We start from the raw sequence: 15795 nt of genomic DNA on the forward strand, positions 1-15795 counted from the left end.
GTTTGCCAACAGGGTTCCTGAAATTAGATCTAGTCCACCTGAATTAGATCTCCTGAATTAGGCGCTTGCCCTCTCCTCAGTGGGGTCCCTGCTCCCCTGGGAGGATAAGATGGGGCTCGTCTGGTTCCAGCTGTTGAAGCTTCTGGGGAAGAATGAGGCACCTTTTGTCCTCCAGCATCTGGAGCCTGCCCCTCCAGGATGGGTCTGCCAGCCCCTTTCTTCTCCCCGTTCCTTCCCTTGCTCCCCTTCTCTCTCTAACTTAACCATTTGCCACACAGCTCCCAGAACCTGTTTTCTATGCTCAGGAACGTGGCTGCTTCTTCTTCTTCTTTTAAAATCTATTTACTTAATTTACTTATTTTTGGCTGCCTTGGGTCTTCGTTACTGTGAGCAAGCTTTCTCTAGTTGTGGCGAGCAGGGGCTACTCTTCGTTGTGGTGCGTGGGCTTCTCACTGCGGTGGCTTCCCTTGTTGAGGAGCATGGGCTCTAGGCGTGCAGGCTCAGTAGTTGTGGCGCACGGCCTTTTGGCCTTAGTTGCTCCGCGGCATGTGGGATCTTCCCGGATCAGGGCTCGAACCCGTGTCCCCTGCATTGGCAGGCAGATTCTTAACCACTGTGCCACCAGGGAAGCCCCCTTCTTCTTGTTCTTCTTCCCTGCCCACCACCAGTTTTAAGAACTGAAACAGTCTCAGTAACCTACCTCTCCCTCTGTGTTCTCACCATCTTCCACGTTTCTTTAGCGGCCTTACTGCTGGAACTCCTCACAGATCCCTTTCTCTCTAAGCTCAGGCCTCCGCTAAGTGCCTTGGTCCCCCTTCCCCTCTCCAGAATCTGCTGCCAGTTATGCCAGCCCTACCCCCTTTCCCCTCAAGGCAGAAGGGAATAGAGTCACTTTTGTTTTTAAACAAGTTCTCCATCCTCCTATAATCAACATAGAAAACAGAAACAAAAAGAACCGAAAAATGAAGGCATCTGAAATCCTCAGAATATACAAATGTGGAGGAGATCCACTATGATGGACTCTTTTCCTTCTCTCTTTCTCTTACATTCAACTCTCTAGCCTTAGGCACAAATGCACACAGCCTTCCCCCGCACCTCCCGCAAGAGACCCAACTCTGTTCCTACTCCCATCCACAGCTTTAAATGGATCTTGGGTGTGCAGGCTGGATTAATTATGACCTTGGATCATGACAAACTCTCATTGTTGGTCCATGATTGGTCTTTCATTTTATTTACTTATTGATATGCCCATGAACCTGCTACTAGTTTTAAGAACTAAAACATTTTCAGTAACCTACATCTACCTCTGTGTTCCCACCATATTTTATTCTGTTGCCCCCTTCACTCCCCCACCCCTAAGGGGTTCATCTTCTTGAATTTTGTGTTTATTATTACCATACTTTTATTTATTTATTTTAAGATTTTTTTTTTTTTGATGTGGACCATTTTTTTTTAAAGTCTTTACTGAATTTGTTACAGTATTGCTTCTCTTTTATGTTTTGGTCTTTTTTTTTTTTTTTTTTTGGCCGCCAGGCATGTGGGATCTTAGCTCCCCAACTAAGCTGGTACCGAGCCCACAACCCCTGCATTGGAAGGCAAAGTCTTAACCACTGGACCACCAGGGAAGTCCCTATTATTATCATACTTTTAAAAGTAGCTGTATCCCAACTTTTGGGAAAGGTCAAGGATAGACAATCTACTTTTTTTTTTAATTTAAAAAAAATTTTTGTGGTACGCGGGCCTCTCACTGCTGTGGCCTCTCCCGTTGCCGAGCACAGGCTCTGGATGCGCAGGCTCAGCGGCCATGGCTCACGGGTCCAGCCGCTCCACGGCATGTGGGATCTTCCCGGACCGGGGCACGAACCCGCGTCCCCTGAATCAGCAGGTGGAGTCTCAACCACTGCACCACCAGGGAAGCCCCGACAATCTACTTTTTAAGAAGAACAATAAGAAAGGGAGACTCGGGACTTCCCTGGTGGCTCAGTGGTTAAGACTCTGCGCTCCCAATGCAGGGGGCCTGGGTTTGATTCCTGGTCAGAGAACTAGATCCCACATGCATGCTGCAACTAAGAGTTCGCATGCCACAACTAAGGAGCTCACGTGCCGCGACTAAGGAACTGGTGAGCAGCAACTAAGACTCGGTGTAACCAAATACATAAATAAATTGCTTTTAAAAAAAGGGAGATTTTTCCTACCAGATATCAGTAATGCAATGGGGCTGGGAAGACTGGGTTATCCATCCAACTCATGTTCATCTCCTCCCATTTCCCCTTCCCATACCTCCTCCTGCATTCCAGAAGCAGCCAGAGGAGAAGCCCTGGAATCCCCTCAGAGAGGCCTAGAAACCATACTCACAGTGTAGGCTAGACAGACAGGAAGGCTGATAGATTGACAGCATAGAAAAACCATCCCAGTAATAGCTGGCAGGTTTATTTGGGGACAAGGAACATGGCTCCTGAGATAGGAATTACACTGTGGATCCCAGGACACTGCAGTGTCGCTCACCTAGTGGGCACCCTCACAGAGCTCTTTATAGGAACAAGACAAAGCACAGCTGGGGACAGAAGGACAGTCTTTAGATTAGACGTCTCCATCCTGTAGCACGGCCTCTGCCCTGAGCATCTCAAGCTCTCTGTTTCTGTCACCTGTGGGGCACGGCTGGTATCTGGCCCCTGGAAATCCCACCCAGGAGGGGTAGCGACAGTGCCAGAGGCTGCAGAGGCCATAGACAGTGGCCAGCACAGCAGCCCCTAAGCCCAGCTGCCAGCAGAACAAGGTAGTGAGAAAGGCGAGTTCCACGGGGCTGTCTGCCCACTAGGGCTGCCCAGAAAGTGGGGCATACAGTATCCAGGTCACCTGCAGCAACCAGGAGCCAGACACCAGCATCAGCCAGGCCTTGAGCACCCAGAGTAGGGGCTGGTCAGGGACCCAGACCTCGATGATGAGCACCAGAGCTAGCAGGAAGGCAGGCAGCATCAGCATGGTGTGCACTCGGACCTCCAGGGCGTTCTTGTGCTCGATGTGGGCCACCATTTCCAGCAGCCTCACAACCAGGGCCAAGGCTGTGGCCGCCCGCTCCAGCTTCATGCTCTGCTGAGCCAGCCACTCCTGGCTCGTGAGCTCCACCAGGGCACTGAGCAGGAAGAACCCAAAGACGGTGGCACGCTGCCACTCATGGTGATGCTGGAAAGGCCGCCGAGGATCCTCCCAGTCTATCAGGGGAAAACAGTTGGTTCCAGGTGGGAAGAAGAACTCTCCCAAGATCAGCATCTCACCGGCGCCCATTTCACCATTCCATCTGCACGTACCCGCTGCCACCACCTCTGGCCTTGCTTGTCCCTTGAGGGGAGTGGGGGGAAGAGGAGCTCCTGGCTCCACGAGAGGGCCGGGGACACCATCGCTGTATAGTAGAGCCCACTGTGATAGATGGACAGCGCCAGAGCCAGGTGTCCCGAGAGAGTGCCCATGCCTCAGCCAGCAGCCCGCTCGGGAGTGGGGGCCTGGGGCTTGTAAGGGACTCTCCCCACCTCTCAACTGTCAGAAGAGGCCCTTCGGGCCCCTCCTCTGTTGCCCACGCAGGGGGAGGGCACAGGCCCCATGTGGGTCCACGTCACTTTCAGGTAGCTGAGAGCTGGCCGGGCTCCTCCCTACTGGCAGGGCTCCAGAACAGGGCAGTATCGTTACAACACACACCACTCTGCTCCCTTCCTCAGCCCTGAGCCTTTGTCCCACTGTTAGAAGAACGCATATGAAGTACTTGGCGCCCTGGTAGTACAATAGGTGACACTTATTGTCATTTATTATTAGTCCAAGTGGAGCACCCCAGGTTTCACCAGCCAGTGAATACAAACCCAGGCTCACTACCATTGATGGCCACGTTCTCCACTCTTACCCACGCCCCCGTGTGCTTGCCCTTCCCCAGGTCTTTCAGTGGCTATAAGGGAAGAGCTGTGGCTGAGGTTCTGGATGTTGCTTTCCGTTGCACCACCTGCACTGGCGCTGCTTCTGAGCCTTGATTCTGCAGCTGCAAGCCCTGACAGCTCTGGCTGGGCTGCCCTGCCAAGGCACAGCGGTGGTGACAGAGCCACTGACACTCAGCTCCTCCTGCCCTGAGACGCCACGACCTGTCTTTCTGCACCATCCCCTGCCCTCTGTCCTGGTCACCGGGTCTTGGCTGTGCCTTCTTGCTCCTTCCCTGGACACTCCCCTACCCCTACTCAGAGCAAGGCCCTGCCTGGAACAGACACTGTCTTTGGGTTCTTGACATGTAGCAAAGGAGAACTACAAGTGTGTAAAACCTCACAATAGGGGTGGAGAGGACAACACCGAGGCCAGTAGAGATTGGGGCAAATGGGGGAATGAAGGAGGAGGTGGCATTTGAATCGTGTCTTGCAAGTGGAGGGCCCTGGGGTGGGAAATACAAGAGGAAAGTGTAGGCTCAGGGGCTGAAGCAGGGAGATGGGGGCGGGGCAGAAGGGGAGAATAGACTGGCAGGTCTGGGCAGCCAGGGGTGGGTGGGGGGTTGGGGGGGCTTAACTATTGGACCACCCATTTCTATGGGACAAAGAGTCCCAGAGTTTGGGACTGAGAGGTGACCTGGGCAGGGGCTGTGAGCTGCCCACTGGGAAATGCCTGGTAGCCTCTGCTGGAGTGTCTTCCTGTATTGTCTCCTGTACATGTGCATCAGGTAGACAGGAGGATAAGTGATGTCCAGTGGTGTGAGGGACCTGGGCTGGGGAGAAGAGACCAGAGGTCAAGGGAAAGAGGAGATTGGGGGAGAAAGAGAAAGCACGTGGATCGGTCTCTTTTGGGGGCAGGGGAACAGCCAACTGGATGCCCAAGCCAGAAACCAAGGCATCGTCCTGGTCTCCTCCCTTCATCCAGCCCCACAGTCAGTCCCTTACCACGTCCAGCCAGTTCCTCCTCCTGCAGAGGTAGACCTTCCTTTTCCTCTGACCACCCCGCCTCGGCTCTCTGCTGGCCCATGTCCTCTCTACCTCCTGGTTTCTCTTTTCCATACGGCTGCCAGAATACAAATATTCACACCTGATCGTGTCATTTTCCCGATGAACATTCTTCAGGTGTCTTGTGTCGGCTGTAGGCTGGAGTTCTGTGGCCAGGCAAACAAGGTCCTGTGTGACCTGTCCCCTTTGATCACTCATGCCTGCATTCCCCCACCTGCCAATATTATGCTTCAGCTTCTCTGGATTCTCTGTATTTTTCTAGAACATGCCCATGCTTTGCATTGCCTTGGTCTTTGATCATTTGGTTCCCTCTCTCTGCAGTATCCCCTCCCACCTTATCTTCGTGGTAAACTTCTACCCAACACCACTTTATTAACCAGAGAAGCAACTCTATGTTTTGACTGTACTCTGCACAGGCTCACACCAAAACAGTTCTCAGGCTGTCTTGTCATCATCTCTGCTGCGCTGGGAGATGCTCCTCTCAGATACCTCTTCCAGAAAGGACTCGCTGCCCAGCCGCCAAGCATTTGGTGAACTAACAACTTCAGTTGTAGTCTCCTTCAGGGTCAACCTCAGTTTTCCAGCTGAGGGCACATCCTTTCAGGGTGGCCTCCAACCTGCAACCCGACAAGGTGGTGTCATAAGGGCCCGGCCATTTCCCCCCAGCGCTGGATTCTCTAATGGGTGACATGTGCTCCGGAGCTCCCTCGTGGGCAGGCGGAGACCTCAGCAGGCCTGCATCATAGCTGGAGAATTCTCCCTACCCACTCCAGCTTTTGCCTTTTTCTTTTCCCAAGTCCTACTCGCCAATAAAACTTTTGGTCTCCTAACTCCATCTCAGCATCTGTTTTCAGGAGTTGTCCAAGAGATTAGTCAGTAAGATGGAGTTTGGGGACTGATCACTCCATCACCCAGCTGGCAATGAGGACCACATCCCAGAACAGCCCCCAGCTCGGGCTGGTATTCCCACTGTTAAACATTTCACTGGTGGTGACTTGGGAAAGTGTGCAGGTAGAGAATAACGAACTAGCCAGCCTCTGTGATGATCAGGCATTTGAAAGGTAGGCAGAGGCATTTGAAAGGTATGTGTGTGTATGTAATTGTACACACATGCCTTCACACACATGTGTGGATAGATGGGAATTAATAATTGGGTCGATAACCCACAGACACATAATGAAAAGCTGAGGGCAATTAACAAACAACTGAAAACAAGTGTGAGAGCCTGAGGGTTTCTTTGGCATCTTACAAAGAATCCTTCATCTCGGGTTTCCCTGGTGGCGCAGTGGTTGAGAGTCCGCCTGCCGATGCAGGGGACACGGGTTCGTGCCCCGGTCTGGGAAGATCCCACATGCCGCGGAGCGGCTGGGCCCGTGAGCCATGGCCGCTGGGCCTGCGCGTCCGGAGCCTGTGCTCCGCAACGGGAGAGGCCACAACAGTGAGAGGCCCGCATACCGCAAAAAAAAAAAAAAAAAAAAAGAATCCTTCATCTCATACAGTGGGTGAAGAAAAAAGAGCTGGAGTTGAAGGTCAGGATTTAATAGACAGAGTGGCTGAGTGGTATAATATAGCTCCAAAGATGGTTGAATCCTGACCCAAGGCAGGTCTGTGGGACCATGACACATTGGTTGGATACCCTGGAAGACACCGAATCCCTGAACTTCTGCCTCTAAGTGGTGTGGCAGGTGATATCACCAGTGAATCCTGTGATTATGCCTTGCTTCCTTTGCTGTAAGGGAATTCCCTGGTTGGATGTTGTATTGACTATATTTTCTCGTTTCCTGTATTCTTGATCCTCTGGCATTTGGGGCCTTGATGTTGGAGAGACTGCCCCTCCCAGGGCTCACAAATTTCTAGAGATAGCAAACAACTTCCCTGCAAGTATGCCTTTGATATACGAACCAACCAATCCAGAGCTCATCTCCAACTAGCTCCTTTATCAAACTTTCACATACCTTGTTCCAAATCACCCCAGGGTGAGGTACTAATTATCAACTAGGGTCCACTTCTATAGCCCAGAGCCCAAGGAAGCCATTCAAACTATGCAATCCTAAACGGACTCAGAGTACCGCCCTGCCTTGCCCATTCCTTCTCACAAGAACCCTATTAAAGGCTCAAGCTATGCTCTGCCCCTCTTCTGCACCCTGAACAACACTGGTCCTTCCCTAGGTGGTCCTGTGTGGCACGGCATGGAAGCCCCGTTTCTAGAAATCTGTGAGTATAAATTTCTTCCTTCATGACAATCATTTTCACATCTGCATGTCTCACCATACACGATGAAAACAAATCTTGGGTACAGTTTTAGAACAGATGCGTGTTGTACGGGATTCAGCATCTGTGAATCAGGCATTCCATAACCACTAGTGCTGGCTGAGGCCTTATGGGCATGAAAGGCAAACCTACACCTAGACTAGATGTCTATCCCTGTGAAAATGAACTGTTGACCTTTGAGGATAGAAGGGACCCGATGTAGTCAACCTGCTACCATGTGGCTGGTTGGTCTCCTCATGGAATAGCACACACGGGGCTTAGCACTGTTGCTGGCCAATTGGACATTCAGAAGCAGCAGCAGCTAGATTGTCCTTGTTAAGTGTTAAGTGTGAATCCATGCTGTTGGGCCCTTGCATAGCCTCTGTCTCTGCCATCATTGTTACTTTGTTCACGTGTCCATCGTGCTGGCAATGGGGTGGCCACCGATAAAAGCTGCCTGGGTCATTTTGTTTGCATGGTGCCTCTTCCATGGTGGATGCTTTCTTGGACCAATCCGGGTACCAAATGTTACAGGTTGGGCTCTCCAGGAAGCAGTTGTTGAGACAGAGGAGTTAGGTGCAGGGGTTTCACTGGAGGGTAACAGCTTTGACAGGAAAGAGGGCAGTATTGAGCAGGGGGGGCCGTCAGATGGAAATGCAAATATGATAAACTGCTGCCCAGTGGGGCAGCTCCAGAGCAAAGACTGGTACAAAGCTAGGCCCTGTGCCACCACCTTGCTCAGTTATGGGCTGGGGCCCATGCTGATGAAATGAACAGCTGGAGATGGTCAGCAATCACACTCCTCCCAGCTGGTCAGCACGTCTTTTCTTTTTTTTTTTTTTTTGCGGTAGGCGGGCCTCTCACTGTTGTGGCCTCTCCCCTTGCAGAGCACAGGCTCCGGATGCGCAGGCTCAGCAGCCATGGCTCACGGGCCTAGCCGCTCTGCGGCATGTGGGATCTTCCCAGACCGGGGCACGAACCCGTGTCCCCTGCATCGGCAGGCGGACTCTCAACCACTGCGCCACCAGGGAAGCCCAACGTCTTTTCTTGAAGGAGGATCTGGATGGTGCATTTCCTTGTTTCCAGGAGCTCAGACTCCTCAAAAACCAGGGCTTGGGTCATACCACAGGTAAACCACTGAGACCGCAGAGGTGATAGCTGAGGGCAAGAGGAATTTAGAATGCATGGTAGAGGAGGGAGGCACTGGGTACAAGCTGTGGTCCCAAGACCACCTGCAGTTAATGGGGTCTGTATTTCATCCCCCTAACTTCCCTCTTGTAGAGTTTCCTGAAAGAAGACAGGCCCCCAGAGTCTGCCCCATGTATGTGGAAAAGCAGGTCCACGCAGAACAAGGCATGCACTGTGGCAGGCACAGAGCTGCACTGCCTGCTTCTCTCCTTCAAGAAGCTTCGAGGATTGAGATGAGCTTACAGCCTCAGCATCTGGGTCCACATTCAAGGTCAGTTTCAATTTTTGAGCTGAGCCCAGCCAATGTGAGCATGACCATGGCATAGGGCCTGGCTATTTCTGCCCAGTGAGGGACTCTGAACAGGAAACCTCGGACATCTTTGTTCCAGAGCTCCTGTGGGGCTGGTGGAAACTGACATGCCTGCGTCGCGATGGCTGTCCATCCCGTCCTTCTTCCTCCCCCTTCTTTCATTGCGTTCACCCTGGTGGACCTTGGTTCCTCCCAGCTCAGTCAGCCTCTGCTTCTCAGAGAACTCCAATGGCACAGTCTGCGTGGCATTCTCCCCTCTGATCTCTGAGGGCTCCTGGGATTGTGGTCTGACTGAAGGACCAGCTGAGCACCCAGTCGTCTGTCAGGACTGTGCTTCATGCCCGTGGCAGGGGCTCTGGGATTCTGCGTGTGTTCTCAGAGAGTGTGTGGCCTGGGGGCCACTTGGGGTGGAACTAGTTAAATAAGGCAGCCAGAGGGTACTTTTGTGAGATTGTGATTCTCAGGGACAGCTTTAGGCTAGAGGAGGTTGGCCACCAGGTGGGGCCTCTGCAGTGTGGACTCCATCTGGGCCTGGCGCCCTCCCCACCAGACTTTCCCCTGCTCTCCTGAGCATCGGGTGAGGAAAGAGAGGTTCTGGATTAGGTGCCAAGGACTGGGATAGGAAGAGGCCAGGAGAGCCCCAGCACCTCCCAAACAGGAGCTGTGGTCCAGAGAGCAGGTGGTGCCACAGAGGGACCGACAGCAGGGGACAGCATTTCATAGAGTGCTGGGGGCAGGGGGACCCTCTGTGGTCTGGCTGATGAGAACTTTCTAAATAAGTTTTTTTATTGTGGTATAATTGATATGTAAAATTATATTAGTTTCAGGTGTACAACATAATGATTCAATATCTGTATATATTGCAGAATGATCGCCAGAATAAGTCTAGGTAACATCCATCACCAAACAGAGTTACAAAAATTGTTTTCTTGTGATGAGAACTTTGAAGATCTACTCTCTCAGCAGCTTTCAAATATGCAAGACAGTGTTATTAACTATAGTCACCATGCTGTACATTACATCCCAGGGCTTATTTTATATCAGAGGTCTTTATGGCTACAGAGTGGGGTTCCCGGAGGGAGAAGAGAGCAAGGAATCAAACTGCCTCTTTCAGCCTCTCCAGGCAAAGCACAGATACACCATGAGGGATTGGGGGTCCCTACCAATAGCCACACCCCGGCCACCCTATGTAATTATTGTCATCGTATGTTCTATTAGGGGAAATCACGTGAAACTGCCATTTTTGTAGGTCAAAAAACAGTGAAATACTGGCAGTTTTACTTGGTCCAATTTAACATAGAGAGTTGAATTGAAGTTAGGGGTATATATATTTATTCCCAGGGTAGGTATCTATTTAGGGACCTTCCCGTAACCACTATTCCTGGAGCCTCCTACTGGTCAGGCATCAAACAGAAGTCTTTCTATGCATTCTCTGATTCTGTACTCACAGCAGCCCAAAGAGGTTGTACAATTATTATCCCTGTTTTTCAGATGAAGAAAGAGAGGCACAATCAAGTAGCATGCCTAGGGACAGAAGTGGGAGGTAGACCTACATATGTCTGACCTGTAAACCCATGTTCCTGACCCCTGCACAGACTGCCCTGTCAAAGTTCTCTGCAGCCTCCAGGGGGTGAAGTGGGATTGGGGACTGAACATTTGAGTGGAAGAACTATTCAGAGAGCTCTACACCAAGTGGCCCCTATGCAACCATTAGGGTCAGATATGTATAGACTTTGTGTGGTTGAAAGCTTAAAAAGTTTGTGGGACCCTCTTTTGGAAAAATAATACCAAAAATATCTTACTTTTGTAGATTTTGCCTAAACATGTGTCCATATGAACATTTTTTTTTTTTTTTTTTTTTGCTGTACGCGGGCCTCTCACTGCTGTGGCCTCTCCCGTTGTGGAGCACAGGCTCCGGACGCGCAGGCTCAGCGGCCATGGCTCACGAGCCCAGCCGCTCCGCGGTATGTGGGATCTTCCTGGACCGGGGCACGAACCCGTGTCCCCTGCATCGGCAGGCGGATTCTCAACCACTGTGCCACCAGGGAAGCCCCATATGAACATTTTGCTAAGACCTCTCCCCTGGCCTTAGAAGGAACTTGTGCAAGGGAAGAGTGCTGTTGCTAAGCTTCGTTATCAAGGTTCTGATGCCCAGAGGGGTGCGACGGGAAGCAGCTGCCCTCACAGAACAGGCCTGGGCGGGCAGGGGCTCTGTCTGGCACAGACAAGGAAAGTCCAGCACACCTGTAAGATCCACCCAGGACCCAGGGAGATTGTATAAATGGAGATCCAGGTGGCCTGTGTCTTTTACACAGGCCAGACTCTGAAAAGGGAGTCCAGCGTCTGCGGGGTAGGGGTGGGGTGGAATGGGGTGGAGGATATGTGTGGAAAGCCCTACACTGTGATGGCATTTCTTAGGCTGAGAGCACTGCAGCTCCCACTTGTGGCCACTAGGGGAAGATGCTCCTCTGGGAACTGTTTGCGAAGAGCCTCGCTCTCCCAGTCCCCCTTCCAAGGCACTCAGAGTCCCTGGGCCACTCACACTGTCATCATCAGGCCCAGTTCTGCTGATGAGGCCTCGTCTGCATCCTGTGGCCTCCTGTTTCAAGGAACAACTCACAGGGGGAGGGGCTACAAAGATGGAAGGAACGTATGGATTCTCCCTGGATGATGTGAAGGAGGAACATTTTCTTCCCTAAGGAGCCCCTGACCTTTTACAAAATTCCATAAGTTAAAACTTAGCTAAATGTTTAAATTAGAAAAATAGAAAATTCAATCTGTGTTTAACTCAAGTTTAAGAATAGGAAACTTTAAACTATTGTGTAGGTACATCTGGATTCTGTGCTGTAATTTGGGGAGGAAGATGTCCAGGCTCCCAGGAGGGCCATGCGCTGCATGGGGTCTGTCTCCTCACAGCTGTGAGCTCCTGGAAACCACTAATGGTCTTTGTTCACTTGATAGCCCCTGACCCAGCACACTAGGTCTTGATCAGTGTTTCCAGGATGAACAAGGGATCAGAGAAAGAAGGGGACAGAAAATGGGAGGGAAGGAAACGATGAGATAAGGACAGAGAGACAGAGACTGACTATAGCTTATTCAAAAGAACTTTGTGGGCTTCCCTGGTGGCACAGTGGTTGAGAGTCCGCCTGCCGATGCAGGGGACACGGGTTCGTGCCCCGGTCAGGGAAGATCCCACATACCACGGAGCGGCTGGGCCCGCGAGCCATGGCCGCTGAGCCTGCGTGTCTGGAGCCTGTGCCCCGCAATGGGAGAGGCCACAACAGTGAGAGGCCCGTGTACCGGGAAAAAAAAAAAAAAAAAAAAAAAGAACTTTGTATATATTTTGCAGAACTTTAGAAATAAAGAAGAGACAGGGATATAAAGGTGAATAAGTTGGTATTCCTGCTCTCTGGTGATTCAGTTTCTTATGAAAAAGAAAGATATGCCAGTAACAGTGGTGTTGGGCAAAGTATAGGGGCCTTCCCCAGGGAGACCTCTTGGTATGAGGTGCACTCTGTCAGTGGCTGTGAGCATCAAGCTATCTGGTCAAAATGTTCAGAACCTTGCTTGACATTTGGTTCTTTGTAGGTGACATGTCAGTGTGTTTGTTTATATCTTTGGAATCTTTTAACCATCTCTGTACCCCCAGCATCTTGAACTTCCACAAAAATGATGTAAGTATACCTCAATGGAGTTATTTTTCATTCATTGTTCTGGGATCTTGGATAGAAGTCAAATGTTCTTCAGCTCTAGGAAATTTTCTTGTTTTATTTTTTGAAAATACTCCCCCCACCCATGTTTCTATTTCCAGTTTCTAGGGCTTTTATTAGTCAGATGTTGGAATCCTGGACTGATCCTCTATAGCTCTTATCTTTTCTCTCACACTTCCTATTTTGTTGTTTTTTACATCTATTTTCTGATCTACTGGTCCTTCTATTGGAATTTTTTTTAATGATCAAATTTTTAATTTCTAAGAGTGTTGTCTTGTTTACGGAATTTTCTGGTTTGAGAGTATCCTGTTCTTTTTTACGCTTGTAATAGCATCTCAAGTTTCCCTGAGGATACTGTATGTGTGTGTGTGTGTGTGTGTGTGTGAGTGTGTGTATATATATATTTTTTTTCTCTTTTTTTTGGCTGTGTTTGGTCTTCGTTGCTGCGCGCAGCCTTTCTCTACTTGTGGCAAGTAGGGGCTACTCTTCATTGCGCTGCATGGGCTTCTCATTTTGGTGGCTTCTCTTGTTACGGAGCGTGGGCTCTAGACCTGCGGGCTTCAGTAGTTGCAGCATGCGGGCTTAGTAGTTGTGGCGCACGGGCCTAGTTGCTCCGCGGCATGTGGGATCTTCCCAGACCAGGGATCTAACCCATGTAGCCTGCACTGGCAGATGGATTCTTAACCACTGTGCCACCAGGGAAGTCCCTGTATGAATATTTTCTCTTCTTCCCAGAGTTAGCCTTGTTTTCTCCAAGGTCATTTTTACTGTTTTATTTTTCTTTCAACTTTTTATTTAAAAAATGTTCAACTTACATATAAGTTGAAAGAATAGTGCACTGAATGCTCATATATCCTTTTCCTAACCATCAGTCATTAACATTTTGCCACATTTGCTTTCTCTCTATTTCTAGTTTTTTGTTTTTCTGAATCATTTGAAAATAATTGTAGACATCATGACATTTTAGTCCTAAATACTTCAGCATATATTTCTTTTAAGAATAAGGACATTTTCAGACTTACCTCAAGGTCATTACCACACTCCAAACATCTAACACTAATTGAATAATATCTTCTGATATCCAGTTCATATTTAAATTCTACCATTTGTGCCCAAACTTACTTTAATAGCATTTTTTTTTTTTAGATCCAGGATTGGGTCAAGAGTCATATATTACAATTAGTTATTATGTTTCTTTATTCTCTTTTAACTTAGAACAGTTCTCCCTTACAAATTTTTTGGGTAGGTTTCGTGGTACTGACTTTGAAGAGCTTAGGCTAGCCATCTTGTGGAATGTTCTGCACTCTGCATTTTTCTGATTATGTTAAACATTTTTGGCAAGTACACTCCCTAGGTAATTTTATGCACTTAAGATTGCATCTCCTTGTTTCATTGTGATTAGATTTAGCTTACACATCCTGGGCAGTAATAATATACATGTGACATTGTGTTCTTTTCAGGACATCACATTTAAAGGCACACATGCTCACCAGCCCATCGCTGGTGATGTTGATTTGGATTACCCAGTCAAGGTGTTGTCTGCTTTATCAACTTGTTTTTTCCTTGCAATTAATAAGCCATCTTTGCAGAGAAATTTTAAGACCTTTTAAATATCCTGCTCCTTATCAACTTCCCTATAGATTTAACACCTATTTTCCTGAGCCAATTTTTTTACTATGATGATTGCAAAATGAAGATTTTCAGACTTAACCATTCCCTCCACATTGATCAGTACTTCCTGGCTCTATGAGATGTCCCAGGTTCATATTGTACTTTCCATGTCCTAGTCCTGGAATCAGCTATTTCTCCAGGGAGCTCTGGTTCCTTTTATTGGTTGCCTTTACTGTTGGAGGATATTTTCACTGCATGAATTGTAGTTATAGGTTAGCAGTTTTTTCCCCTTCAGTATTTTAAAGATGTCGTTCCATTGTCTTCTGGTTTGCGTTATTTCTAAGTCAATGTTTTATCATTGTTTAATTTTTTTTTCATTTTTCTCTGCCTTTAAGATTTTTCTATTTATCTTTGTTTTTTAGCATTTGAGCTTCTTGGATCTGTGGGGTGATATTTTCTCATAATATCTGAGATGTTTGAAATGTTTCAGCCATTATTTTTTCAAACATATTTTTGCATGCTATAATATCTCACCTCTCCTGGGACTTCAATTACATGTGTTAGACTGCCTAATATTGTCCTACATGTCACTAAGGCTCTGGTCAATTTTTGCATTTTTTTTCTCCCTGTGATTCACTTTGGATAGGTCTATTGACTTGCCTTCAAGTTCACTGATCTTTTTTTCCTGCAGTGTCTAATCTGCCCTTCAACCCATTTGGCAAATTTTTTATTTCTGATATTGTATTCTTCAATTCCAGAATTTCCATTTGATGCTTTTTAATAGTTTCCCTTTACCTACTGAATTTCCCCAGTTGTTCACTCACTATGTTCGGTTTCTCCCTTTAAATCCTTAAACTTTTTTTTTTTTTTTTACAATTTTTGTTGTATTTTATTTATTTATTTATTTATTTATTTACTTTTGGCTGTGTTGGGTCTTCATTTCTGTGCGAGGGCTTTCTCTAATTGCAGTGAGTGGGGGCCACTCTTCATCGCGGTGCGCAGGCCTCTCACTGTCACAACCTCTCTTGTTGCGGAGCACAGGCTCCAGATGTGCAGGCTCAGTAGTTGTGGCTCATGGGCCTAGTTGCTCCACGGCATGTGGGATCTTCCCAGACCAGGGCTTGAACCTGTGTACCCTGAATTGGCAGGCAGATTCTCAACCATTGTGCCACCAGGGGAGCCCCCTTAAACATTTTTATAATGGCCTTTTAAAAGTCTGTGTCTGTTAATTCCAACACCTCCTATCATGTGGAGTTTGTTTCTCTTAACTTTTTTTCCTTGATTTTGAATCACATTTTACTGCTACTTCACCTGTCCATTGATTTTCGATTGTCATGTGTACATTGTACATTCTATGCTGTGGGAATTATGTGGCTTTAACGTTTGTTGAGGTTCATTTTAGTAGGCAATCGATTTACTGGTGAATCAATTTGATTTGTTTCTTCAAGGCTTGTTTTAAGCCTTGTTAGGACTGGTTTAGAGTATTCCTTACTTAAGGGCTAGACTAGTTCTACTCCTAAGATGTGGCCTTTCTGAGGCCTTAATTGAACTGCACCATTGTTCAGCCACTCTGGCTGGTTGGAACTGCTATGTCTCGCAGTGCTGTGAGACCGCTGGAATCTCTGTGCAGCTCCCAACTTCTCAATAGCTGTTCTCTGCCAGGCTTTGAAGACTCTCATCTCTCTCTGCTCAGCTGAATATTCAGTCAACCACTTGAGGGGACCCCCTATGCAGATTTCTGAATCTCCTTCTCTTACAGCTC

The 15795-nt window shown here is 48.4% G+C and overlaps 1 pseudogene across 1 annotated transcript in view; it reads right to left on the reverse strand.

Annotated features, from left to right (window-relative positions):
• Positions 1 to 2580: 2580 nt before the first annotated feature.
• Positions 2581 to 15795, reverse strand: part of LOC308617951 (transmembrane epididymal protein 1A-like) — a 54726-nt pseudogene continuing 41511 nt past the window's right edge. The window contains exon 2 of the transcript in view: positions 2581 to 2760. The product of the transcript in view is annotated as a transmembrane epididymal protein 1A-like (transcript). The remainder of the gene's footprint in view (positions 2761 to 15795) is intronic.

The sequence above is a fragment of the Mesoplodon bidens genome (assembly GCF_964165515.1).
Source record: "Mesoplodon bidens genome assembly, chromosome: 5".
Classification (NCBI taxonomy): Eukaryota; Metazoa; Chordata; class Mammalia; order Artiodactyla; family Ziphiidae; genus Mesoplodon; species Mesoplodon bidens.